Source organism: Neophocaena asiaeorientalis, unplaced genomic scaffold, assembly GCF_003031525.2.
Source record: "Neophocaena asiaeorientalis asiaeorientalis breed wild unplaced genomic scaffold, Neophocaena_asiaeorientalis_V1.1 scaffold108, whole genome shotgun sequence".
NCBI lineage: Eukaryota > Metazoa > Chordata > Mammalia > Artiodactyla > Phocoenidae > Neophocaena > Neophocaena asiaeorientalis.
The window spans coordinates 3,348,783-3,376,761 of NW_020173770.1; the positions used below are offsets into that span (position 1 = coordinate 3,348,783).

Consider the following 27,979-nt stretch of genomic DNA (forward strand, 5'->3'; position numbering starts at 1 on the left):
GCAGAGTGGTGGGTTTTTACGGGTAGATTAAAAGCAGGTATTTATGGAAGCTGTATTTGAAACCAATCGTACACCAGAAACAGAAATGGGGGAGAGCTGTCAAAAGAAACTTATTCTGCAGGCTCAGAATAAAATTACTATTCTATGCTTTGTCATTGATTTATTGGAAATGCATTTAGAAGTCCTAGGAAGCTTTCATGTCAGACAGTGGGTGCGCTGGCAGGTAGGCTGGTGGTGAATTCCTCCTGGAACCTGAGCCTGGGGACGGGGTTCCAGCCCCAGTGGCTGAGTAAAAATGAGAAAATAAATAAAAATAAGACATATTCCTTGTGACTTCAAAGCAATGCAAAATAGGGACAGAGAAATCAGGAGGCAGTGGAAGAAAACTTAAAAATCAGGTCATGGAAAGAAAGCCTCATAAACAAAAAATGTGAACTTCATTAGCAATCAAAGATGAAAACGGTATGTCATCATTTGCCTGCCAAAGTAGCAGAGGAGTATTTAAGTGATGATAATGTTAGCACGGGCGCAGGGGATGAGCACTCTTATGACGGCACTGGCAGGGGCATAAATTGCTGTAACCTTTTTAAAAAGTGATTTGGCAATAGGTTTGAAAAGTCTTGGGAAAAACGATACTCATCTCCTCAGAGTAATTCTACTTCTAACAAGCCACCTAGGGAAGTAATTCAGAATTAGAAATTTTATGTCCAAAGATGTCCACTGCATCACTGAAAACATCTCAATGTTCAACAGCTAGGAACTGTGTAAGTAATATGAGATTTTGTAAGGTTGCAAGATAAAATACAGATGCCCTGCTCAATTTGAATCTCAGATAAATAAGTATGTCCCAAATTTTGTATTGGAAATTTCACATCAGACATTCATATACTAAGAAAATGATCTGTTGTTTACCTGAAGTAGATTTTTATTTGCTAAATCACGTAACCACACCATAGTTTTATGATGAAATATCATGCAACCATCAAATACTAATCATGAAAATATGAACTATTTTAATAACATAAGAAAATGCTCAACGATGAAAATCAGACATAATTATGGTACATATACTTTTCAGCAAAACAAAGAATATAAATATAGCATAGGAAAAAAATAGAAAAGAAGGAACGATTAGAAGAAAAGACACCAGACAGTTGTGGGATGGGAGGAGGAGCCCAGATTACTTTTTTTTTTGCGGTAAGCGGGCCTCTCACTGTTGTGGCCTCTCCTGTTGTGGAGCACAGGCTCTGGATGCGCAGGCTCAGCGGCCATGGCTCATGGGCCCAGCCGCTCCGTGGCATGTAGGATCTTCCCGGACCGGGGCACGAACTCATGTCCCCTGCATCGGCAGGTGGACGCTCAACCACTGCACCACCAGGGCAGCCCCCAGATTACTTTTATAATGGAAAATATATTAGTTTTTTATATAAATTTTTATTGATTGATTGATTTTTGGCTGCGTAGGGTCTTTGTTGCTGCATGTGGGCTTCCTCTCGTTGTGGTGAGTGGGGAGCTTCTCTTGTTGCAGCGAATGGGCTCTAGGCGCACACTTCAGTAGTTGTGACATGTGGGCTCAGTAGTTGTGGCATGCGGGCTCAGTAGTTGTGGTTCATGGGCTCTAGAGCGCAGGCTCAGTAGTTGTGGCGCACGGGCTTATTTGCTCCACAGCATGTGGGATCTTCCCGGACCAGGGTTCAAACCTGTGTCCCCTGCATTTGCAGGTGGATTCTTAACCACTGTGCCACCAGGGAAGTCCCTATATTAGTATTTTAAAAGGTAGTCCTGAGAGAAACAGATGAGATCTCCTCTTTCTCCCTCTGCCCGTGAGTCCCCATTTCCTACTCCCTTATCCTCAAAAATCTCTTTCATGGGGCTCCCCCGTCCACAAGGACTAGGTCACTGCTGCTCAAGCCCTGGACTGAACTTGCCTCTGAGCCCTCCCTCCTAGAACTACCCTCAATGCCCCAGTTTTAAATCTGTCTGGCACCCCAGTGCTCTAGGCAGGTGGACAGGTAGAATGAAGGACAGATTGGATGGAGGACAGGTAGGAAGGACAGGTAAGACAGAGAACAGGTAGGAGGACAGGTAGAATGGAGCACTGCTGGTGGAGCAGGGGACACTGAGTGGCAGGCTAGTGAATGCACAAAGTCCCTACAGGATATAGAGACAGAAGGTTTTTAAGAAAGAACAGATTTTGGAGAATGGGAACTTAGGATGAGTTCTTTTCAATGGTATCTTTGTCATCTTTGGCTAGTCTAAGGTCCAAGACTGAGTACATGAACTAGAAGGAAACATCCCAAGGATTTGAACTCACAGGCCTGAGCTGTGAAGGGGTGCTTCCTTTATGTACTAACATCAGGACTGAGTTATGTGGCTTGAACAATAACGTATGAAATTGCTCTTGGTAATTCCATCCGCCAGTCCAGAATGTTTCATATGACCACGGGGCTCACATTGTGCGTGGGGCACTCGGCACAGGCAGAAAAGTTAACTCTCGTCCAAGTGTTCTGAACGCCAAGGGATTTGGGGGCAGCTCCAAACCACAGAAGCTACTGCAGATGCAGAGAGAGCCCCAGGAGCATGGAGTCTGGAGGACGGGCACCAGTCTTGAATCAGAGGAGAACCTATTATTTGAATTGGGGATTACACTTCTTGGTGGCCAGTGATGAGATGTTAAAAATTTTAAACGTGGGCTTCCCTGGTGGCGCAGTGGTTGAGAGTCCGCCTGCCGATGCAGGGGACACGGGTTCGTGCCCTGGTCCGGGAAGATCCCACATGCCGCGGAGTGGCTGGGCCCGTGAGCCATGGCTGCTGAGCCTGCACGTCCGGAGCCTGTGCTCCGCAATGGGAGAGGCCACAGCAGTGAGAGGCCCGCGTACCGCAAAAAAAAAAAAAAAAAAAAAAAAATTTAAATGTGTTTCACGAAGGCAAGTGCTTTGAAGAGAAATTCTCATTTATATGTTTCATTTCAAATATATCAATGAAAACAAACCTACTTCATCACCATTAAAAATTAAAGAAAAAGTAATCCTCCAATGATACTGCTAAATGACACTGGGCAAGAATTGTAGTAAAGACAGGAAGACGGATGACTTGATGGATTCTGGATGACTTTCATATTGGGGAGCATTCCAGCCAAAGAATCAATACTGTAAAGCAACATTATGAGGACGAGGACTTGGAAAAGGGAATGTAATTGAGAGCTGAGTGCTCTGTTTCAGAGGCAGGGGTGACGTGAAATAAATCCCCGTATGGATAAGTTCTTGGACAGATGAGGAGAAAGCTCTCGAGAACGCAAAGGCTTCCTGTTTTCAAGAGGGAAGGCCAATGGTGAAACATTTACAGGTTCTATTTGTTACAAGGAAATTTAAGAGAGAAAAATAGGGAGTCCAAAAAGATAACACAAAGAATATCCCAAAATGTCATTAACTGCCCCAAAGCGTCCTCCAAAGTCTCTGTAGAGATGATGTTTGTGAAAATATACGTAGGGGGCTTCCACATAACAAATTTAAAACACTGAAAACACAAACTCATCTGTCTCTTCACATTAAACTGACAATAAAAAAAGTTTTTACAACTCACAAACCAGGTAGCTAGTGGGAAGCGGCTGCATAGCACAGGGAGATCAGCTTGGTGCTTTGTGACCACCTAGAGGGGTGGGATAGGGAGGGTGGGAGGGAGATGAAAGCGGGAGGGGTTATGGGGATATATGTATATGTATAGCTGATTCACTTTGTTATACAGCAGAAACTAACACACCATTGTAAAGCAATTATACTCCAATAAAGATGTTTAAAAAAAAAAAACCTCACAAACCCACAAAGACCAAGAGAATAAGAAGAGACACAACTACAGACAAGAGAATTCTGGAAGCTGACAAGTCGATGCAGGAATGGTTACCGGCTGCCCTGGAGGCAGGAAGGGAGTGAATATCTATCAGGAACCCTGTTGATTCTGGGCAGAGAACCCTAGGAAGGCTCGGAAACTGGAGGCGCCAGGTACTCAGAAAGTGAGGCTGCATGTCAGGTGGAAACCAAAAGCACTGATGTCTTTAAAACGTGGCCAATATACCCACCCCAGCACATCCACCAAGGGAACCCTGCTCACTCCTGGCAGAGAACCACGTGTTTATCCTCTGGACAAAGCAAAAGAGACAGCGTGGCAGCAGCCACCTGGCTGAGACTATCCAATGATAAGAAGCCAATCACTGGGGGCTTCCCTGGTGGCGCAGTGGTTGGAAATCTGCCGGCCAATGAAGGGGACATGGGTTTGAGCCCTCATCTGGGAGGATCCCACATGCTGCGGAGCAACTACGCCCGTGCGCCACAACTATTGACACTGTGCTCTAGAGCCTGTGAACCACAACTAGTGAGCCCACGTGCCTAGAGCCCATGCTCCACAACAAGCGAAACCACCGCAATGAGAAGCCCGTGCACCGCAACGAAGAGGAGCCCCTGCTCGCCACAACTAGAGAAGGTCCGTGCGCAGCAACAAAGACCCAACACAGCCAAAAATAAATAAATTAAATAAAAGAAAAAAGAAGCCAATCACTGTAAACTCCCCACTCTGCTCGGCTCAGCTCCCAGCAAAGCAGCAAGGCTCAGCCCCTCCACCAGGCTCAGCCCCACAGCAAACTGGAACAGGAGACTGGAAGAATCCTCTTTGGAGAAACTGACCAGCACAAGAGCGTGCCCACTAACTTCCCATGGAGATTCTGACAGCGTGAGAGCCCAGCCCACAGTGGTTTGCCATGCAGTGAAACCCAGCAGCCTCCAAGCTCTGTGAGGAAAGTCAACCAAGCGTTAATAAAGGAGACCTGAACAAACAAAACCAGAAGCCAGAGGAATGAAAGAAAATTTAGAAAATATAAGAAAATTCAAAGAACGATCATTATTTTCCTTAGGTAGATAAGAGATTATATCCATAAAACAAGAACATAATGTTATAAAAAGAAAAAAAGGAACAAAGACAAAGAAATGATTCTGGAATATTTCAGCTGTATTAGCAAAAATAAACATTTTAATAGAAGCGTTGGGATAAAAAAGCTAATGAAATCCTCCAAAAGTAGAACAAGCAGACACAGAGAGAGAGAGAAAAAATTCCACTGACAAAAGTATCGAAAAAATACTTAAGAATAGATTTAACTTGGTCCCCGAAAACTAGAAGGTAGTGTTAAAGGAATAAAAGAGGACCTAAATTAATAGAAAGATATCCCATGTTCATGGATTAGAAGACTTAATATTGTTAACATGGCTATACTCTCTAAATTGAGGTACAGATTCAAACCAAGCCCTATCAAAATTCCAGCTGGCTGCTTTGCAGAAATTGACAAGCCAGTCACAGATGATCATATTTGGCATAATTCTATTTCTAGAAAATGTCCAGGATAGGCAAACCTACAAAAGCAGAAAGTCAGACTTGTGACTGCCAAGGGCTGGAGGTTTGGGCGGAAATGGGGAGTGACTGCTATTGCGTACAGGTTTCCTTTGAGGATGATGACAGTATTCTAAAATTGATCATGGTAATGGTTAAACAACTCTGTGCGTATAGTTAAAACCCTTAAATCGTTCACATTAAATAGATGAATTTTATGGCATATAAATTAGATCTCAATGAAGCTGTCAAAATTTTAAATAAAACTTAAATTAATTAAGAGATGTAAGATAATTTTTCTAAAGTGTCATGCATACACAAAATGAAAGGGCCCACTGTGTGTCAAGCACGACCCAGACTCATACTTGTGAGATTTAGGAACACTACGGATAGAACAATGAATCTCAAACATTCAAGAACAAAGGAAAAGCAAAAAGAGTTGCAGGTGTGGATCGGGAATTGATCATGGAGGGGCTGGTGAAGGGGCAGCTAATTCTCAGGGCAAGTCAAACGATCTGTCCTTGTAAACCAAGTAATATACTATTCTGATTTAAAACAATAATAACCTACTTGGAAAACTCCTTCCAAATTCTATGATCCTTGTGAAACTGTTCTTTCTCTTTAGATTTGTGAAATAGATACAAGACAGTTTTTTTCACCTTTGCTTTGATTTCTTCACTTATGTGTTTTCCCATCATAGGAAATTACTTAACCCTTTTAGGATGGGGGTTACGAGGAAGAAATGATAATGCAGATAGAACAACGGTGTAAAATGAAGGTAAGAAGACAGTGCCCCACGTGAAAAACATCAGAAGGCAAAAGTCACTGCTGTACTTTGCAGAGTATTTCACGTCTTGTTAATTAAATATGTGCTTAAGCAAAAGATACAACAAAACGGCTGAATCGGGTGCTATTGTTAACACTGAGGTTCTTGGAAAAATAAATATTCACTCACATAATTTGAACTTGGTACATCTTTCCCAGAAATAAAATCCATGGCAAAATTGAGGGCTGTATTTTGTTCCCTTTCTCATTTAAAGATAAATTCAGTCCCATGAATCCTTTATCCAAAGTACGGTTAATTTTCACTTATTTAGTTTCCAAAATATTGCGATCCCTTATTTTATCAATATAAAGGACCACAGAGTGAGGGACGTTTGTAAAAAGAAGCTATACAAAATTAAAAATAGTATAGTTGAGAAACTAATGTCATCTATTAGCTCTTTTACAACTACTAGCAACAAAATTAAACCTGAATCTTAAATTTAAATTGAGTGCTAGTATTTCATATCATTGCAGACACTATAAGTAAAGAAATCTAATTTTAAAAACAAAAATCATTTTCCATTTTACAGTGGCAGTAATTGTAAGAAGATGTTTATAGGACGAATATACCAAAAGGGACTATCCGGATCTTGCATTCATCATAACAACTATTTACTGCTTATTCAATATAATAAATTAAACACATATTCACATTTGTTATAAGGGATGAAAATAAATCACAATCAAATTTTATGTATACAATTATATTTTATGTAATAATGAGGAATATATACTTTGTATACAACTTCTTGATAGAATTCATTTGTTGCTAACATAAGTCAGAGTACAGCAGAAAATTTTATATTTATTTTCATAAACTCAGAAAAATCAGATAATTTAAAGTAATCAGATTTTTCAAATGTTCTCCCATGATATATAGTAACCGTAAATACACTGTAATAGAAACAAGAGTAACTGAGTCTTAATAAAATTTTGCCTCTGAAGGAGGAGCAATGCTCTCCGTATTTTTTTAATTGACTTCTGTCCATAAAGGACACTCTTACCATCACAGTTATAGACTAAAGTTGAAACTCTTTACTGGATGAAATGAAATTCCTCTATGTGAATCATAAATGGATGCTGTCCCTCAATATTATTTATATTGGTTACATGAGTCAGTGAGGAGAAAACTATGTCACATACCAAGGGTTAAAAAAATTAATGAATCTTTAAGGAGAATAAAATATATTTGGGAATATGAGATCATTATATAAAAGAAACAGGGATGATCTCATTTATAAGATATTATTTCTTAGGAAATAGTGACTTATACATAAATAAATACATCTATTGTGTGCAGATACAGGTTCCAACGCTACACATCACGATACATCACCCATAGCTCGTCTGCTTACGACTGCGTAAGCACCCAAAGTGATTTAGGCTCTAAGTGCCTTGAGGTTTATTTTCAAAATTTCCTACTATGGGGAAGCAGGACTCAATCTGGGGGGTACCCAAGAGAAATTTTGCAGAGCAATGTACCTGTCGAGCAGGTGTGTAAGAAAACACTGCAAGTATGAAGCACACCCCACTGGGGCTTCACGCCCATCTCATGTCCCTTCACCACAGTCCAGAGGAAATCGAAGGTCCCCAAGATTCGGAGGAGATGGAGCCACTTGGAATATACATAAGAAAGTGCGGGGATAAGGCCAAACTGACGGAAAGATTCAAAACGTTGCAGAGTATTAACAAGTGCAACACCCCACTCACCAAGAGTGGGTGCTGTGTTGAAAGCAGGGGGTTCCGGGGCTTGGTCAGGTGAGTAGACACAGCACCGCCCAGAAGGAGCACACACAGGGGGCCTGGGACCAAGGCAGGGTGAGGAGGATATTGGAAGAGGCTATCCTGGCCACAGTGGGACACCTGCGACACCCGAGTGTCACAATGAACAAGGAGAGCAATGGATTACAACACATGGAAAGTCCTTGAGTCTATGTTGATACATGAGCAAGGGGATTGGTGAGGCGGGTGGCCAGAGAGGCAAAGGTAAGGCTCTTTTCTTACAGACCAAACAATGTAGATGGGACCAAAAAATTAGGAAATCGCCAGTTTCAGCTCCTAAAGCAATGGTTGATTCCAGCAAGGATCCTCAATGGGGGTTGAAACTATTAGGTCAAAGGTCCTTGGGGATGAAGACACTCAATCTGAAACTCACCCCCCCACATTCTTCCTCATTACAGCTGTGCCCCCCGGTTCGATGGAATGTGAAGGACACATTATCGCTCAGGTAGTATTTTATGCCAAAAATGTTAAATCATGAGGAATAACTTTTTGAGGAAAACATCCTTACCCTAGCTTTTTTCAGGGGGTGTATAGAGGATATTAACTCCTTTTTACAGATAAGAGTATAGAGAGAGTTTAAGCCACCTGGCCAATACACAATTAGAAGATGAGAAGAGCAAGAAACAGCCCTCGGACCAAAGTTTTAAAAAAAAAAAAGGAAGACGGAGGAGGAGGGAGAAGAAAGGGAAGAAGGGGGAGGGGACGGGAGAGGGAGCAGCAGACAGCTCCAGATCACGGGACACTGGACAAGACCACTGGCCTGGGCCCGGTGGCTGGGTACATACGCAAATGATGGCTATAATGGTGGTGGTGGTGATGATGACAGATAAAACACACAAAAAACACACAAGAATACTTTAAAGCCATGAAATTTGTACGCTAAAGTCACGAAACATTCAAAACAGAGTCAAAGAATACCTAAAAAAACTGGAGATACATATTATGTTCATGCTTTGGAAGAATCAGTATAGTTAGCATGCCAAGTGATCTACAGTCAGCAGGAGGTTATTGTAGAAATTAACAATCTGATTCTAAATTTTAAGTGGAAAAGCAAATAATGTGAAACAGCCAAAGGAATCTTGAATAATGTAAAAGGACACACACTACCTGCTTTTACGATGTACTATAAAACTACAGATATTAAGACTGTGCGGTACTGGTGAAAAAGGCCTATAGATGAAAAAACCTGACTGCACACATATGGTCAACAGATTTTCAACAAAGGTGTCAAGAAAATTCAATGAAAAAGTATAATCTTTCCAACAAGTGGTATTTTCAAATGGTACAATTAGACACATATGAAAAGTCTCAAACAAAAAGGCAGGGGGTGAGGAGATAGAATTGATCCTCACCCTGCATCATATACAAAAATCAACACAAAATGTAACATAGACATAAATGCAAAACCCCCAAAACAGCAAAACTTCTAGAAGGAAAATCTTTCTGACCTTGGATTTGGCATATATTTCTTGGGATACAAAAAGCATGAAACATAAAAGAAAAAAATGACCAAAAGAACTTCTTCAAAATCAAAAACATTTCCTCTTTGAAAGGCATTGAAAAGAAGGTGAAAAGGCAGACTGCAGAACTGGAGAAAATATTTGCAAAACACACCTTAGACAAAGGGCTTGTATCCAGAATATATAAAGAATTCTGAAAACTCAATTAACAACCAACCAAATCGAAAAATTGGCAAAAAAATTTAAAGAGACATTTCACTTAAAAGGAGATAAAAATGGCCGAGACAGACATGAAACCATGTTCAGTGTCACTAACAATTAGGAAAATGCAAATTAAAACCACAATGAGATACCACTACACACCTATTAGAATGGCTAACGTTTAAAAAAAAAAAAGAAAAGCAGGAAGTTGCAGAACAGACACTCTCCTATGTTGCTGGTCTGAAGGCAAAAGGATACAGACATTTTGGAAAAGGTTTGGCAGGACCCAACCTTCCTGCTTCTAGGTATTTACCCAAGAGAAATGAAAACATATATCCACACAAAGACCTCTATACAAATATTTATAGACAGTCTTAGTCTTAATTGCCAAACATGGAGACACCTTACATGTCTATTACCTAGTAAGTGGATCAACAGACCGTGGTAAATCCATATGACGGAATGGTACTGCACAATACAATGGACCTACCACTGAATAAATAAATGTGCATCGTTCTCTGTTTCAAAGAAAAAAAAAAACTGTGCTAACTGAAAGACGCCAACACAAAAGACGACACAGTGTATCAATTCACGTATGTGACATGCTAGAAACCCAAAACTAAAACTACAGTGACACAGGGGAGACGGTTGACTCCAGAGGGGAATAATGGGGACTTTTTTAGGCATATCACAATCCTCTAAATTTGTATTTGGTGGTGATTACACAACTGTATATATCCATCAAAATTCAGAACTAAAAAGGGTGAATTTTACTGTATGATCATATATATATATATATGATCACACAGTAAAAAGAAGAAGATATATATATAAAGAAGAAAATTTGAAAATCATAAAATCCCCATAAGATGATATGCAACTAATACTGATATTTTGGTGGATTCATTCTTGCTCTCACATATATAGAAAGAGACTACTTTTAATGAACGTTGGATCATACCTCAGTTACTGTAGCTTTAGCTTTCAAATGGTTTGTTATCTGTAGTACAAGTCCTACATCACTACCCTTGGTTTTCACATTTCCCTGAGTGTCCATGCCAATCTATTCTTTCACATGAACTTTAGAACCACATTACTGAGCGTGAAACAAGTCCCACTGGAATTGAAATTGAGGTGGCACTGAATTTTTAAATTCATTGAGAAGGCTTATGATAGCAGCCTTCTCAATTACACGCACCCAGTGTCTCTCCATTTGTTCAAGTCTCTTTTGATGCCATTCAGGAATATTTTGTGATTTTCATCATACGGATCTTAAACGGCTCTTGTATTATTGTTCCTAGTGGGAGGAGAGCTTTTTCTCCAAAAAGCTTTAAATTTTTCTCTATATTTTTATTTGTATACTTGGGAAAACCAGTGACTGTGAACTTGCAGAAATCTGTCATCACTCCCTGTAGTCTTTGTTATGGGGGGTGTGTGGAGGGGGGCCTGGGAAGAGATGTTGAAACAGACCAAGCCAACATCTGTCAACGATTTTGTGTTGTCCTTTCCAATCGCTATAAGCTGTATTTCTGTTTCTGGACCTACTACACAGGTCCTCACCACCAAGACAATGGCAAGTTGTAATAAGGGCCAGCATCTTTGGGGTTTTTTTTAGAGATTTTAATGGGCATGCATGCCTTTAGGGTCTAATGTGTTATTTTTATTTTTTTTAATTGAGATTTAACTGACATAGTTTAAGGCATACAATGTGTTGATTTCATACATTTATATATTGCAATACAATCACAACTTATGGTTAGCTAACACATCTATCATGTCCCATAACTGCCATTTTTATGGGTGGTGAGAATATTTAATATCTAGTCTCCTGGATATTGGCTTAAGATAGACCTTAAGATGTTAAGGAAAATTCCTAACCTAGAGATCATCTCTGCCAAAATATGTGAAGCTAAACAAAAAGGATTATGGATATTACTAAAATATAAGAGTTTTATATTGAAGGGCAAAAAGATCCAGCAATAGAATTACGCATCAAAAGAGCACACAGGGGGCTTCCCTGGTGGCGCAGTGGTTGAGAGTCTGTCTGCTGATGCAGGGGACACGGGTTCATGCCCCGGTCCGGGAAGATCCCACATGCCGCAGAGCGGCTGGGCCCGTGAGCCATGGCCGTTGAGCCTGCTCATCCGGAGCCTGTGCTCCGCATTGGGAGAGGCCACAACAGTGAGAGGCCTGCATACTGCAAAAAGAAAAGAAAAAAAAAAAAAAAGAGAGAGCACATAGGGATGCTGTTAAATTTTACTAAGGGGGCAAGAAAGGTACCACCCCCCAAAATAAATATGTAAGGCCAAGCTATAATAAAACAAAACTTAGAAGAGGGACATTTCTTAATAAATCCCATTTCCTAGGAAGGGCATCGTCTAACAAACATTTACAGAGGCACACTGTGTTAGGCACTATTGCAGAAGCCCTCATGAAACTCACATTCTATTGGCCAGAGTGTGTTGACAGGGAGCTTACTGTCAGCTAAATTTAAACAAGAGCTTCACTCAACCCTAACAAGTGAAGCTCTTGTTTAAAGCTCCTTAGTATCTTCAGGAGACCCTCTGGTACTTGCTCTGAGGTATCAGCATGCACCTGGCAAGTATACACTGTAGATACTGTCACATCACATTTTGCAAAAACAAGACAAAACCAAAACCCCTTCCAAGATGTTGAGAAAAATATTCAATGGGATATCAATCAAAATACACAGCAAGTACCCGGAGTTATGTACACATTATTCACATCTATCTATTCCTACACAGACTTAATGAAAATACTAGAAGAAGCCATTCCCCTACTCTTCTCAAAATTTAGAGCTGTGTCTTGTAATTACTAATCATAATGGTGACCACCACAGTTTTAATTAGGGAATATAAAACACTGTTTTCTTAAGATTAATCTCTTTAAACCAAATTCACGTATTTTGAAGATTAATGTTTTAACATGACAATCACAGACATTTCAGGTACCTGACCCACGCATAAAAATAAAAAGGATGCACCGGCTCCAGCTCCAGGGGCTCCGCTCGCCTGCCAGCATGCCGCACACCACCCGCCGCACACCACCCACCGCCCGGGACCGCTCAGACCCCTTCCGACAACCCTCTCTGCGCAGGCCCGCTCAGACCCCTTCCGACAGCCCTCTCTGCGCAGGCTAAGACGCCTCTCCCCCGTCCCTCCACCCCGCCGCGGAAAGTTAAGTTTGAAGACCCGGGGTGGGGGGGCGGGGAGAGAAACATGGACAAGAAGAGGACGATCCACCTGGAGCTGAGGAACTGCACCCCGGCAGCTGTTCAAGAACTTGTCCTGGACAATTGCACATCAAATGATGGGAAAATTGAGGGCTTAACGGCTGAATGTGTGAACTTAGAGTTCCTCAGTTTAATTAACGTAGGCTTGATTTCAGTTTCAAATCTCCCCAACTACCTAAATTGAAAAAGCTTGAGCTCAGTGACAATTGAATCTTGGGAGATCTGGATATGTTAGCAGAAAGACTTCCAAATCTTACACATCTAAACTTAAGTGGAAATAAACTGAAAGATATCAGCACCCTGGAACCTTTGAAAAAGTTGCAATGTCTGAAGAGCCTGGATCTGTTTAACCGTGAGGTTACTAACCTGACTGACTTCGGAGAGAGTGTCTTCAAGTTCCCGCCCCAGCTCACCTACCTGGTTGACTATGACCGAGAGCACAGTGAAGCCCCTGACTCAGATGCCGAGGTGGATGGTGTGGATGAAGAAGAGGATGAAGACGAAGACGAAGACGTAGAATGGGAGGATGAAGACGAAGTCAGTGGGGAGGAAGAATTCGGATATGATGGAGGAGCTGATAAAGATGAAGACGGGGGCTTCCCTGGTGGCGCAGTGGTTGGGAGTCCGCCTGCCGATGCAGGGTACACGGGTTCGTGCTCCGTCCGGTCCGGGAGGATTCCACATGCCGCGGAGCGGCTGGGCCCGTGAGCCATGGCCGCTGAGCCTGCGCGTCCAGAGCCTGTGCTCCACAACAAGAGAGGCCGCAACAGCGAGAGGCCCGCGCACCGCGATGAAGAGTGGCCCCCGCTCGCCGCAACTAGAGAAAGTCCTTGCACAGAAACAAAGACCCAACACAGCCAAAAATAAATAAATAAATTTATTTTAAAAAGATGAAGATGAAGATGAGGAGGAAGAAATCGGGAAAGGTGAAAAGAGGAAGAGAGAAACACGATGAAGGCAAAGATGATTGAGACCCCTGCTCAATGCTGCTCACATGGATTTGGTAGCTGTTTAAGAAAAAAAAAAAGGTCACTGTGATTACAAACCCCAGGACACCAACCCACCCGAAGAGCCAAAGAACAGTTTCTGTGACATTCCACCTTCCTCCATTTAGTCCCTCTTAGAAATCCACCACCAAGCTTGGGGACTTCACCTCAACAAAATTATAAGCGTTGTTAGGTTTTTGTGTAAGACTTGCTGTAGCGTGGATAGCTGTCATTTGTGAGTCAACCATCCGTGGCTGCCAGTTACACTGAGATTGTAACAGCATTTTTACGTTCTGTACAACAAAGAAGCTTTGTAAATAAAATCTGAACATTTAAAAGAAAGAGAGAGGGCTTCCCTGGTGGCGCAGTGGTTGAGAGTCCGCCTGCCGATGCGGGGGACGCGGGTTCGTGTCCCCGTCCGGGAAGATCCCACATGCCGCAGAGCGGCTGGGCCCGTGAGCCATGGCCGCTGAGCCTGCGCGTCCGGAGCCTGTGCTCCGCGACGGGAGAGGCCACAACAGTGAGAGGCTCGCGTACCGCAAAAAAAAAAAAAAAAAAAAAAAAAAAAAAAAAAAAAAAAAAAAAAAAAAAAAGAAAGAGAGAAAGGAAGCATCACAAATCACATTGGTTTCCCTTCACCTGAACCCAAAACTCTAATCACAAGTCACACTGAGACGATCTAAATTGGGAGCCACTCTTCAACAGATGTTCAGCCAAGATTTTTTTTTATTATTAATCTTGATTAGACAAGATCTTAACAGCATGTAGTGGAAGGTAAATCCACAAAGTCGTACTATAATGACTAATTTTAATTACTTTCCAGAATCACTCCTTGTTTGCAAAATTGAGTATGTTTTTCACAAGCTAATTATCTGGCTACACAGTTAAAAGTGCAAAATGTAGTGATCCTAGCTCCTGTCTCAACAAGAAGTACACGGGATAATGAAGCCCACTAGTTTTGAATTTAAATCAGCTGTTTTGGTGTCATGAAGGGGCAAAAAGCAGAATTCTAGACTGATCAGTTAAAGAGAAGCATGGTCAACAGGAGGTATTTGTTTGAAAGAACTGGAAACTTCACACAACTACATGGGAATTCTGGAAAGGAAAGCACCATTATTGGGGATAAAACCATTACCACAAATAATAATTTCTAATGTCGACCAATGAATGGGCCTACAAGGCCATCCATGAACTGCCCCCCTCTCCACAAAATACCCCTGACTCCATCTCTGATATTAGCTGAACTTTGTCCCCCCTCCCCTGCAAATTCATATGTTGAAGTCCTAACCCCCCAGAGCCTCAGAATGTAAATGTATTTGAAGATGGGGTCTTTAAAGAGACAATTAAGGTAAAATAAGGTCATTAAGGTGGCCCTCATTCAATATTACTGGTATTCCTTAACGAAGAGGAGATTAGGACACACACACACACACAGAAGAAGGGCCATGTGAAGATACAATAAGAAGACGGCCATCTACTAGCCAAGGAGAGAGACTTCAGAAGAAACCAACTCAGCAGGACACCTTGATAGCAGACTTCTGGCCTCTAGAACGATAAGGAATGAATTTTGGTTGTTTAAGCCACCCACTCTGTGGCTTTTGTTATGGCAGCCCTACAACCTAATGTAACCTCATGGCTTCAGTCACAGTCTCCATGGGGTCTCAGAACTTGCCCAGCTTCTCCCCTTAAGAGGCTGCCCTGCCTGTGTCCTCTGATGAAGGCTCCTCCCCAAGAAGACCACCTTACTCCCAGCCCCTTCTTCCAGGCTCCAAGGCCTGCTTCCCCAGCGCTGCTGCTGCTGTATCCCATTTAAAGTGGGACCCCCGCTCAGGCCCCAGCACACCCCATCCTCTCCCACCACCTCCTGCAGGAGTTACCTTCACACACACACATTCACGTAATCTACCTACTTATTAGAATTGCTGTTGATCAACTCTCCCCACTGGAATATAGACTCCAAGAGGGCAGGGATCACTGTTTCACTCGCCAACCAAGCTCTAATGCCAAGAAAAGAGCAATAAATCCTTTGACGAAGCAGACTGAATGCCCATGACGTTGTCATTAAAAAAAAAAAATTAAAGTGAAAAAAGGCCTAATATAAACAAATAAAAGGGAAATTATTCAGTCCAGCAAAGGCCATAATTGGAAATAAGGACCGATTGATAATATCAATTAAAAACAATGTACCTCTAATGAAGTGATCAATTTCTTTCTAGTCTTTTTAAAGATCCCTAAACCTACTGCTAAGTAACACTTTTCTAAAGAAATTCATGTACCAAAGTATTTTTTACAATCAACTTGAAATGTATGTTCTGAGACGTTGACAATACTACCAGAATTCTTTTGGTATCTAATAGTACTGAATTCACGTTAGTTAGCAAAATGTCTCTGTGGTGGGGTTTGCTGTGAGCGCATCTGAATGTAAGAAACTACCTTGGGGATTCGCCATCTACCTTTTCTCTAAAGAGAGCTCTCTCTCTGGGTTATCATATTCAAAGCGAATTTAAATACTGTGTCCTGGAAAAAAAGAATTGCCAGGTGAGTCTTAAAGCAAAGCTGCCTGGTCGTTGCATTGATAACGACAACCTGATATGCTAGAAAATTTTTGCACTTTGGTACACGGAGTAAAAGCCCAGGGCCCTGTTGTAAGACATGGTCTGGGAGTCTATCTACTGGGCAGTAATAGGTGTGTACAGGTGCAGCCCGTGGCTTCCATCCCACGCAAAGCTTCACCTGAGTCACATCGCGTCATTGTAAGCCTCCATCAAAACACAGGGCAAAGACAAAAACCAAACAAGAGTGCGATGGTAGCCACCAAGCGATCACAATGCAGCCACGTAATCCAGCAAAAATGAGGAAGCAGAAAACCTCATTTTGCTTACAGGCTTTGTGTAGCGTTTGAGAGAACATTCCACCAAGCGCACCGTGCTGCTCCCCGCCCCACAGATGAGAGAGAAAGAGTCTTCCAACCACCTGGGGACCCGGGCACATTCCTGAGACTCAGGCACACCTTTCTGGAGGGTCTCCTCATCTACACTCCATCAGGAAGGAGAGAAGCCCTGCAGCCAGATGATTCAACTCCCCTTCCCTCTACAACCTGTGAGCAAAATCCATTCGTACGAAAAATAGGTGAGGGCAAATGTGGCTCGTTTTGAAATATTAAAATTATCGTCATAGAACACAGAATGCGGAGGAGAGTGTGTTGAAGCTCAAAGGACATTAACCCAGCATGTGTATATCACCATTTAAAAAAAGTTTACTTTGAAAGAACAGAGAAATTCAATAACATACAAAGAAATATGTGTGATCAAGGAGATCGTTATAATCTGACAGAGAAAAGAACATATTTATTTATTATTTTGAGATGCTAATGGCTTCAATAAAATTCTGAGGAAATTTTGATATAATTAGAGTCTTGTTAGGATAATGAGGTATTTATATGGTTCACATTTCTTGTGTATTTGATAAGTCCTTACTTTGGCATAATTGCTATGAAATAAATTTCTATAAAGTCAAAAAAATAAAAAGAAGAAAATCACCTTCAAATGTCTAATACTTTCATGATTTTACCAGATGGAAAATCTACTCGGTTACTAACAAGTATCAGTTATAGGGTAGGCAGTAAAATTTAAGCTAAGGGTTATAAAGGTAATGGGGAAGAGATCAGTCAGAGCTCAGGAACATCCAATAGAACAGGTTTATGCAAGGCTCAAAAAGTCCTACCTTGTCGCATGTAACTCGGAGGGAACTGAGGGGGATTGCTAGGAACCCATGCTCAGCCCAGCCTGAAAGTCACCCCGAGATTTGGCTTCCAGATCTGACTGTGTCTGAGCCGCAGTGAAACCTCACCATCAGCGCCCCAACGGGAGAGTCACAAATCAAAGGAGGCTCATCCTGACTCTGCCAGCACGGAAGGAAGTGTGAGATTCTCACTGCCTGGGACCCTGAGAACAGGAGGAAGGCTTGGGCATCACTACAGCCCCGCCCCTTTCTACACACTACCTGCCCTTTATAACTGGCCATGAAGTAAGCCTTTTCCAACCAGAGGGTAGCATTTCCAGTCCAGGAAGAGCAGGGTAATTTCCGGGGGAACCAGAATCGGGGGGAAAGTGTCCAGAGCATCCGCTGCAGCCAGGCATTTCAGATAAAGGGCTGCTGGCGGATGGCTCAGAATGAAGCCGGTAGAGGACGAGAGAGCCCACCTCACATCCATTTCTTGTCTGCTTTCTGCCCATCAGGTGGGTGCTCAGGGCATGTCTGAGGATACAGAACGGAGGCCTTAGGAACACCGCTTGTAAAATGCGTTGGTTACAAACGGTCGTCGACCGTGCTGCAGCTGAGGGAGGCCCACACTGGCAGAGAGTCACAAGTCTCAATCACCTTCCCCCTGCCCTGGGAAGCTCTTATGATGGCCAGGTGTCTTCACCTAGCAAGTATATTCGTGCTGCCCTGACCCCGAAGAGAGGGTGTCCAGGACAGCAGCTCTGGAGCAACAAGGACAGACTGAGCCAATTGCAGCAGATAAAGGAGAGGACAGGCAGGGCAACTGATTACAGGTGTGTTCTTCAGCGAGCAATCGAGAGCTACCTGGTGAGTGGGAGGGGTCAAGAATGGCCACACGGGGGAGCTGACTGTACACTAGGACCTCGGAATCATCCACTCACTCATCAACACACACATGCATCACTACTTGCTACAGGCCAGGTCCTGTGCTGGGGCTTGGAATATGAATGGAGATAAGCCACAGGTGCCTGCCCCAGCGTCTGGTGAGAAAAGACCCATTAAAGAGCAGTTGTATTAGCGTGGCAGGGTCAAGATGGGGTGACACGGGTGCTGGGGGGGAATGGAACAGGGGTACCCAGCCCGGTGGAACTGGGGAGAGAAGTGGGAGAAATTCAGTCCAGGCAGAGATGCTCCCTAATCACAATGGTGAAGGTCCCAGGAGCCTGGGAGCTGGGAGCCCAACAGGCCCCTTTATGGGAACTGGTCAGAGAGGCAGAAAGTAAGATAGAAGCAAAGACAGGGCAGGGACCTCAATGCTCAACTTTATTTGCCTGCAAGTTTCCTGTGTCTTATACATAGTTATTCTCGTTGCCAATTAGATCCTACTCCAGTCCACAAGTACGATCAATACAATGGGGATAGAAAGTTGCCTATTAGGAAAATTTCAAAACATCAACAACTTTGGTGCTCACTTAGAAAGGAGCATATTGTATTAACTACTTCTTACGTTTGACAGCTTTTATCTGGCTTTCTCTTTGCATACTCTTGTACAGAAATGCAAATCCTTCCCTGGCAATTACAGAGTGAAATAGTGGAAAAGATACTTTTGCAACAACTTGTAATTTTCTAAGCTATGTATCCAACAGCTAGAACTCAGAAGGCTAACTTCTCTGCATTCTTCCAAAGCAACCCTCACTCCTTGGAGAGAAATCCTTCAACCTAATTGTAGTTAATTAGACAAAACTGATTAAGCCCTGCATTTGGTTGCTGGCAGTCTGGATCAACATGAGATGGTGAACAGAATAAACAAAGAAAAGGACGGGTTTGGCTGCATCCTATGTTGTGCCCTTTCTCTGGGATCTAAAAGGAAAGAATGGTGATCGGAGAAAATGTCAAGATTCACATAGCAGAGGGCACACCACGGGCTCACCTGTCCTTTTCAGGGAAGTCTCTGACACACCCCTCTCTTGCCTGTAGCATTGATGTAGCAAGTGGGGCAACTGCTTTGCTTGACTGACTAAAACTTGTTCTGTTCCTGTCATTACCAATAAAACACTCAATTATAAAAATTTTTTAAAGTCAGTTCAGTACTTAGAAAATTCAGTTACGAGGGGCCTGCAAACAAATTACAATTCTTGTTCCCATCTATTACTTTGTGTACTTCTGACACATAACAACATATGAATTCCAAACCTCTCTAATTCAGATTTACTGGCAGAGAGAGAACAGAGTTAATCGGTAGAAAATGTGAATTTCAGGATACATTTTGTAAACACTGATTTTATGTACATAAAGGAACTTACTCAAAAACAGATTACAAAAGTATATATAGTAATTTTTCTGATACTTCTAATTTAATGGTTACATATAACTTTTTCTTATTCTAACAGCACAGTTAACATATTCAAGTTCATTAAAACGTATTTTAACTTTCTACTAGTTTGAGTTTAAGCAAATTTTTTTATATATACACTCCCCTTTTTGCCCTTCCACAAAACTCCTTCTTTAAATTCTCGCTTATTTTTATTTGAAATTCTTTATTACAAATAACTTAAGCCATGGTAAAAGAAAAACGTATACACATTTTAAAAGTGTTTTTTGTTTTTTGGGTTTTTTTGCGGTACGCGGGCCTCTCACCGCTGTGGCCTCTCCCGTTGTGGAGCACAGGCTCCGGACGCGCAGGCTCAGCGGCCATGGCTCACGGGCCCAGCCACTCCGTGGCATGTGGGATCCTCCCGGACCAGGGCACGAACCCGCGTCCCCTGCATCGGCAGGCGGACTCTCAACTACTGCGCCACAAGGGAAGCCCCTAAAACAGTGTTTCTTAATAGTCTTTCTCCATTCTAAAAAAAAATAGCCCAAAGTTATCTTTGGATATAATTAAAACAGGATATTTTTTCTTATTAAATAGTTAATGGGACTTCCCTGATGGCACAGTGGTTAAGAATCCACCTGCCAATGCAGGGGACACGGGTTTCAGCCCTGGTCCGGTAAGATCCCACATGCCGCAGAGCAACTAAGCCCGTGCGCCACAACTACTGAGCCTGCGCTGTACAGCCTCAGAGCCACAACTACTGAAGCCCGCGCACCACAACTACTGAAGCCCACGTGCCTAGAGCCCGTGCTCCGCAACAAAAGAAGCCACCGCAATGGGAAGCCCGCACCCCACAACAAAGAGTAGCCCCCTTTCACTGCAACTAGAGAAAGCCCGTGCACAGCAACAAAGACCCAACACAGCCAAAAATAAATAAATAAATTGGAAATAATTTTTTTAAAAAAGATTGCTTTGAAAAAATAGTTAATGGGTTATCAAGAAAACCTGATTTTCTAGGGACAGAAAGTAAACACATAAATTTTTAAGAAGGCGCATGTGAGCTCAAAGCATAGCTATAAACATATACCAAGAAAACATCAGTATCTTATTTTTCTTGCGAGTCTCCAAGTCATTTTGATAAGCTAAGAAGCAGAAAGCAAACCTCAGCTGGTCTGTAGTCCCTACTGATAAAAGCTTATGGTGAAAAAAGGCAAACTGCTGATCCGGGAGTGTGTGTCTGGAGATATGGAGAGACCAATGACAGAAAGGTGATTTATTAAGCTAATTACACAATTGCTTTCAACAGGCCATTTGTAAGCACAAATCTTGATAAAAAATAAATGCTGGAAACATCAGTGTGTATAAAATTCGACATCTGTACCCCTCTGTGCTGCTCCTGGAAGCTCAGATACAGCGACTTCCCTCCCTACACCCGTGGCTAAAGACGACAAACACAAAAATACTGACTGATGCTATTAGAACAGCATCTCCCTGATCCAATGTCATTGAATTAAAGAGTGTCTGTCAAACACTCTCAGCATAACAGTACTTTGCTGTCCAGCAGGCCGGGCTACACATGGTTCAGCTTTCCACTCTCCTCCGAATGAGGTGTCAAAACAGAAAAGCTGAGCTTCACAAGATGTAGACCGTCCTCCCAAAGGTTTAGTTCAAGAGTCTTTAATTGAAAAAGCACTGAGCTCTACATCAAATTAAGGAAATAACTGAAGGAAACTCAGTGAAGATAAGCCATGAGGTGCAAGTTCCACAGAAGAGATCATCTTTTTAAGACACTGTGACTCCAAGAGCTGCACATTAAGCCACTTGCTGGGTATCGCTTCTCGTCACTCCCTCTGGACGAACCTTAAACTACTGTACCTTTAAATCAACTGAGAAAGGCAGCTGCTCGTTCACCCAGGAAGATACAATGAAGATCAATCCAGGACACAGGAGTGGAAGGAACTTTAACCAGATGACATCTTTGAACATTTTTGGTTCTGTAACTTATCCCTAATGCTCCTAGCATTCATTCTGAAACCCATACCCTGGGCCAGAGACTGTGGGAGAGGCTGAGGATACAGAAATATGAAGACACAGTCTCAAGGCTTGAGAAGCTCCAACAGTAAAGGAGGGGACAGTGTGAACAATGAACAGGGCTGCATCAGTGACAGTCAAAATGGTAAGAGTTGGTCTACACCTGCCACTGGTGTAGGCTGGGGACATGGTCAGTATCACAGAGCAGGTTGGGCTGGGACAGAGATGGGACAGAAGGTAAGGAAGACAGGGTCTCACTCAGCACTGGAATCACGTGGGCTGAGAAGATGACCAGGGGATTCCACACCAAGGAATGCTTTCAAAGCCAGCCGTGATTGTCTAGAGTAGTAAAATCCACAGAGACAGAAAGTAGAAGGGTGCTAGGGTACCAGGGGCTGGAGATGGCGAGAAGGGAGAGTTAGTGATCAATGCGTATAAGAGTTTCAGTTTGCAAGGATGAAGAGTTCTTCAGATGCATGGTGATGATGGTTGCATAACAGTGTCAATGTACTTAATGCCACTGAACTGCACCTTTCAAAAAGGTTAGGTGGTACCTTTTGAGTTATATATATTTCATCACAATTAAATTTTAAAAAATTAATTAGCTCCAACAAGACCTAGTACTCCCTCCCCTTTATAGACAAAATGGCCAAGATGTGAGTGAGTAGAATGATGGGAGATAAGGAAGTTAGCCAAAAGCTAAGTACATAACCCCCAAATAGCAGTAAGCTTAACCAAAACCTTTACTTCTTTAGGGCTGCTTCGAACAGATCATGAATCCACATGTTCACACATGTTAGGACTTGTAGAGTATATTTCAGCAAGTCCAGTCCAACCACAGCGCACTGACAGTTTCTTCTTTACCCCCAATCTTCTTGAACCTAAAAGAAAAGCCTTAAGGCAAATCCACAGACCCAACTCTGGATCTGGAGAATTAAATAAACAATATCTAGAAGTTTGAGCTTAATAACTGATTATCCTTTGATTGGGAAATAAAAGCACAAAATAGGAGGAAAAAATAAGGAAAGCACCGTGAATTTCAACGTGACAGAGACAACGGGCATCAACGGTGCAGAGAGTATAGAGACATGTGAACTTTGCAAAAGCCCTGCTTTGTCTCCGTGCAAACAGTAGGGGATCATTGCCAAGAGCATCTTTGGCTGGTGGAGTGAGAAAAGTTTAATAAGCACAGGTGTGAGTGGAGCTTAGACGGGATAGAGGTCAGAAGCTACCTGTCCTAGTCATTGGCAGCAAGCTAAGTAAGTTACCAGTTTTTCTCATTTAAAGAAGATTCCTCCCCCACCCCCAGCCAAAAAGTAAAAAATAAAAAGGTTCCTCCAGTTCAAAATGTTATGACTTGATGATTCCATTTTGAACTAAAGTTATTTATCTGGCTCTACTATTAGTGATACCAAAAAAAAAAAAGATTCTACTTTGACACAACAATATCTTCAATTGTGCGTCTCACATTAAGTCAAATTATGCTCCTATTTCTATAAAGGAAATCCCTATTCAAATATTTTGATGTTCTTTTAGATTAATGAAAGTAATTATATTCTAAAATTTTTAGTATCTCATAAAAATATTTTCCATGTGGCATTTTTCCCACTGATACATGGCACCAACATACAAGAAAACTTTGTTCTTCAACATGCAAAAGCACATACGAGCATACTCGCATTGCCAGTATGTTGGCATTACATGTCCGAAGCATGGCTTTGCCATTATTTCCATGAGGATCTCCAAACAGGTAAGAAATTGGTAAGTGAACTTAATATTTATTAACTGGAAACCTTTCCAAGATATCTTTGCTTTTTTTTTATATAGAACGAGAAATGCCTAGGAGCTCAGAACCTCCTGCAAAGCAGTGTGCTCAGCACACACACGGTAGGATTCTCAGCCTTTTGGCTTCTGGAAAATTAGCATACTATCAGTTTATGAGAATTATCATCCAAACACAGTGTCACTAATGAAATAACGCCCAGCGTGAAACTGCTGAAACCGTGTACACTATCCAGTTCCAAGGAAGTAATGTGCAGAATCCAATTAAAAAACCAGCTCTCATCTCCTTAAAGCTGGAAATCAGGGACAAAGGCAAGTTACATTGAAAGGAGAGGGTCTCAGCAGGTGTCCCATGAGCGGGTTCTTGGTACAATGGCACGAGATGCCTGACTTTGGAATGTGTCTTACTTTTCCCCCACCCTCACCTTTTCTCTCCTCCTCCCCCCTCCCTCTGTGTTATAATAAAGCTCCTCTGAGGCCAGGGAACAAGGCTGATGGGTGCAGCACTGAATGCCTAGCACTTAGAACATGGGAATGTGGTAATCACCTAATAAATATGGCGACGAGTGAGTACCTCCTCCAACTGTCCCCGTTACTACCCTCTGGCCAGACAACAGCTGGAGGGAAGAGGAGAAATGATGGTCAGTGATCACTGCTCTTTGGCCTTGACTGGATCAGAGCTATAGGATGAGCTGTGCAAGAACACCAACCCCTGCCCCTGATACAGACTCAACGATGGAAAGGTGATGGCTGCAACCAGCAACTGGGAGGCCACTTCCCCGACCAATGATTCCTCCCCTTAAAATTCTGCTCAAACCTTCGCCTGACTCCAGCCATTATTCCTAGCAGAGCCTGCCCATCTGACAACCGAAGGCTTCTATAAATTCCTCTGTCTGGCTACAGTTGTGAACACGTTGTTCTGAAGGCCAAAAATTTTCCAGCAGCAGGCAAGAGCATTTAGAAAATTAATGAACCAGAATTCTATTACCAGTAAAATCTTGCTTTAGTATGAGTACCAGTCTGGGTGCTCACTGTGGGACTGGGTATCTCAATAGTTGGCAAAATGGAATATGGAATATTGCCAAGAGGAAAAGTGATGAAATTCAAACATACTCGTAGAAATGTAAGCTCCTGACCATTTACTGAGATCCGTGATTGGCTGAGAATCAAGACAACATGTTGCTTACAAACATAATGAACAGTAATACGTAAATAGGCACTTCAATTTTTTCTGATTAGTAGATAGCATTTCATTTTTAGCTTTTAAGCTTGCGCTTTAAATTTGATTTTCTGTTTTGTTCATCCAATCTCCCAAATTGACACGTTTAAGTCCTCCTTTAAAATACTTTTGACTCAGCAACATTGCTTGTGGGAGTTGATCCCAAGGAAATAAACCTAAATAGAGAGATGTTTTGGCAGAAAGATGGTCCATGAAGCATTACTTATCCCTAAAAATAACTTAAATATTTCATAGTTATAAAATAGTAAAGAAAAATAAAGAACACTCATTTGGTTGATATAACTTATACCTAAAAATGGATGTTAGGAAGACAAAGCAATGACATGGGAGAAGTGCCTGTCGTAGGAGATTAACAAACTCTAGCAAATGATGGGACATGCAGACGCAGAACACAGAAGTTTGCAGAGAGGTCAAGATTTGTGCAGGGACTATTCACAATAGCCAAAACATGGAAACTATCTAACTGTCCATCAACAGATGAACCGATAAAGAAGATGTGGTGTGTACATATATATATATGTAATACTACTCAGCCATTAAAAAAAATGAAATTATGCTACTTACAGCAACATGGATACAACTAGAGGTTATCATACTTAGTGAAGTATGTCAGAAAGAGAAAGACAAATACCGTATGATATCACTTATATGTGGCAACTAAAATATGATGCAAATGAACCTATCTACAAAACAGAAACAGACTTGTGGACATAGAGAACAGACTTGTGGTTGCCAAGGGGGAGGGGGTTGGTGTAGGGATGGAGTGGGATGTTGGAGTTAGCAGATGTAAGCTATTATTATATGGAGTGGATAAACAACAAGGTTCTACTGTATAGCACAGAGAACTACATTCAGTATCCTATGATAAACCATATGGAAAAGAATATTTAAAAAAAGAATGTATGCATACATATAACTGAATCACTTTGCTGTACAGAAGAAATTAACACAACATTGTAAATCAACTATACCTCAATAAAAAAGAAAGAAAGAAAAAAGAAAGAAAGAAAGAAAAAGAAAACAAGGTTTGTGCAGGGAGATAATAAGAAGAAACAAAAAAAGTTGAAAGAAAAATATTAGGGTAACAACAGTATGAGGACAGCTGCGCTAAAAGATGTCATAAAAAAACAATGGTTAGGACTTCCCTGGTGACGCAGTGGTTAAGAATCCACATGCCCATGCAGGAGACGAGGGTTCAAGCCCTGGTCCAGGAAGATGCCACATGCCGCACAGCAACTAAGCCCGTGTGCCACAATTACTGAGCCTGCAATCTAGAGCCCATGAGCCACAACTACTGAGCCCGTGTGCCACAACTACTGAGCCTGTGCTCTGCAACAAGAAAAGCTACCACAATGAGAAGCCCACGCACCACAATGAAGACCCAACGCAGCCAAATATAACTAAATAAATTTATTTAGGAAAAAAACAATGATTAAAAGTGCTGAAGGAGGTAAAATAGATTAAAATTAGGGTCATAAATGAGGGACTACAGTGTATTTAAATTAAAAAAACAACAACCACATTGTGAAAGAATTCCAATTTTTTCATAAATAATGTAAACCAGGGAGAGTACTTAATCTGAGTATCAATTTATTCATGTATAAATTTAGGGTGTTTAATTCTACCCTCAAGTGTTGTTCTGAAACTAATAATGGTTAGGCAATGTGTCCTTTTGGTCTATCCATCAGCAGGAAGAAAGAGGTACTCAAATGCCCAGGAAAGACTCAGGAGGATGAGGGCTGTCTGATCGGCACGGGATGTGGTTATCAGAGGATGTCAGGGACTCCAGGACAGAACAGTTCCAGAAGGGAGGGGAGAGAAGGTGGGGGCATGGGTAGTTAGAAGTGGTGGTGGCAACAGCTAGATATTCTCTAGGAGTTGCCAAGTGGTGAAAAGAACAAGACAGAACAGACTCTAACGACCTGGCATGAAGCTGGGATGGTCGGTAGCATTTCTGGGGATAGGAGAGTTCTACGCACAGAACAAGAAGAGAGAGGAGATGCAGAGATGGGAGATGCAAGAGGACATGGAAGAGTGTATGCAGCAAGTGCTAAAAAGCTGAGGGAAAGAAACCGGGCACACGCAGAACGGGCTCTGAAAAGGAGACGGCACATTTGCCTCCAATCCAGGAGAGAACTATAGGCGGGACATACAAAAACAGGCATTTTGAAATGAGTGAAGGAAAAGGAAACCGAGACCACTCACATCTGATGGCTCAGATTAAACGTATTTACCAAGCATGAGCTCCGTGCAAGGAGCTCACATTGGATGGTCATGTCACCTGCAAGGCAGCAGTAGGGGACACAGGCGGATGCTAAGAACAGTAATAGGAAAAAAAAAGTGCTATCCTGCAAACATGCATATCCTGCAGGGCCACCTAGCAAAGCAGAGCTAACCGATTAACAGACACACAAACTTCTAAAAGGCAAGGGTCCTGGCCTGCTCTCAAGGCAGGATCTCAACCAGATGGAAACGGTGCCCGTCCCTGCAGGACATCTGCACTGCAGAGGACACGTATCCACTCGGAAGGGAGAGCAGGGGGTAACAGGTGTGGTGCAACTACTTCTTACTCAGGTCTGAATCTTTTGTTAAATTAGCAAATTGGCAAACTTCATCCACGCTGAAAAGTAAGGAGAAAAGGCATCACTTCTGAAACGTAGGATGGGGACGTGCATATGTTTCCTGGACAGCAAAACCCTCGAGCATTTGAAGGTGAGTCACATTATTATTATTGCATTGGAGAAATTATGAACTTATCAACAGCAGCCTTTTGCCCAAGTATGAGAGTCAGCTTGAGCCTCTTCCTTTTTCCAGCAAATGGAACAGCGAGGTTGTCTGGCCCAGAGGCTGTAACGCATGGTCATCAAGAACATATATATGTATAACTGAATCACTGTGCTGTACAGCAGAAATTAACACAACATTGTAAATCAACTATACTCCGATTACAAGAAAAACGAAAAACTATTTGAAGGCAATCTGCCAACTTCCAAATAATGGGGATATTTT

The 27,979-nt window shown here is 42.2% G+C and overlaps 1 protein-coding gene and 1 pseudogene across 2 annotated transcripts in view; one reads left to right on the forward strand and one right to left on the reverse strand.

The window, feature by feature from the left end:
• The window catches only part of DOCK1 (dedicator of cytokinesis 1), a 463,294-nt gene that overhangs the window by 207,540 nt on the left and 227,775 nt on the right, over positions 1 to 27,979 (reverse strand). The window lies entirely within an intron of this gene.
• Positions 12,881 to 13,865, forward strand: LOC112403854 (acidic leucine-rich nuclear phosphoprotein 32 family member B-like; annotated as a pseudogene).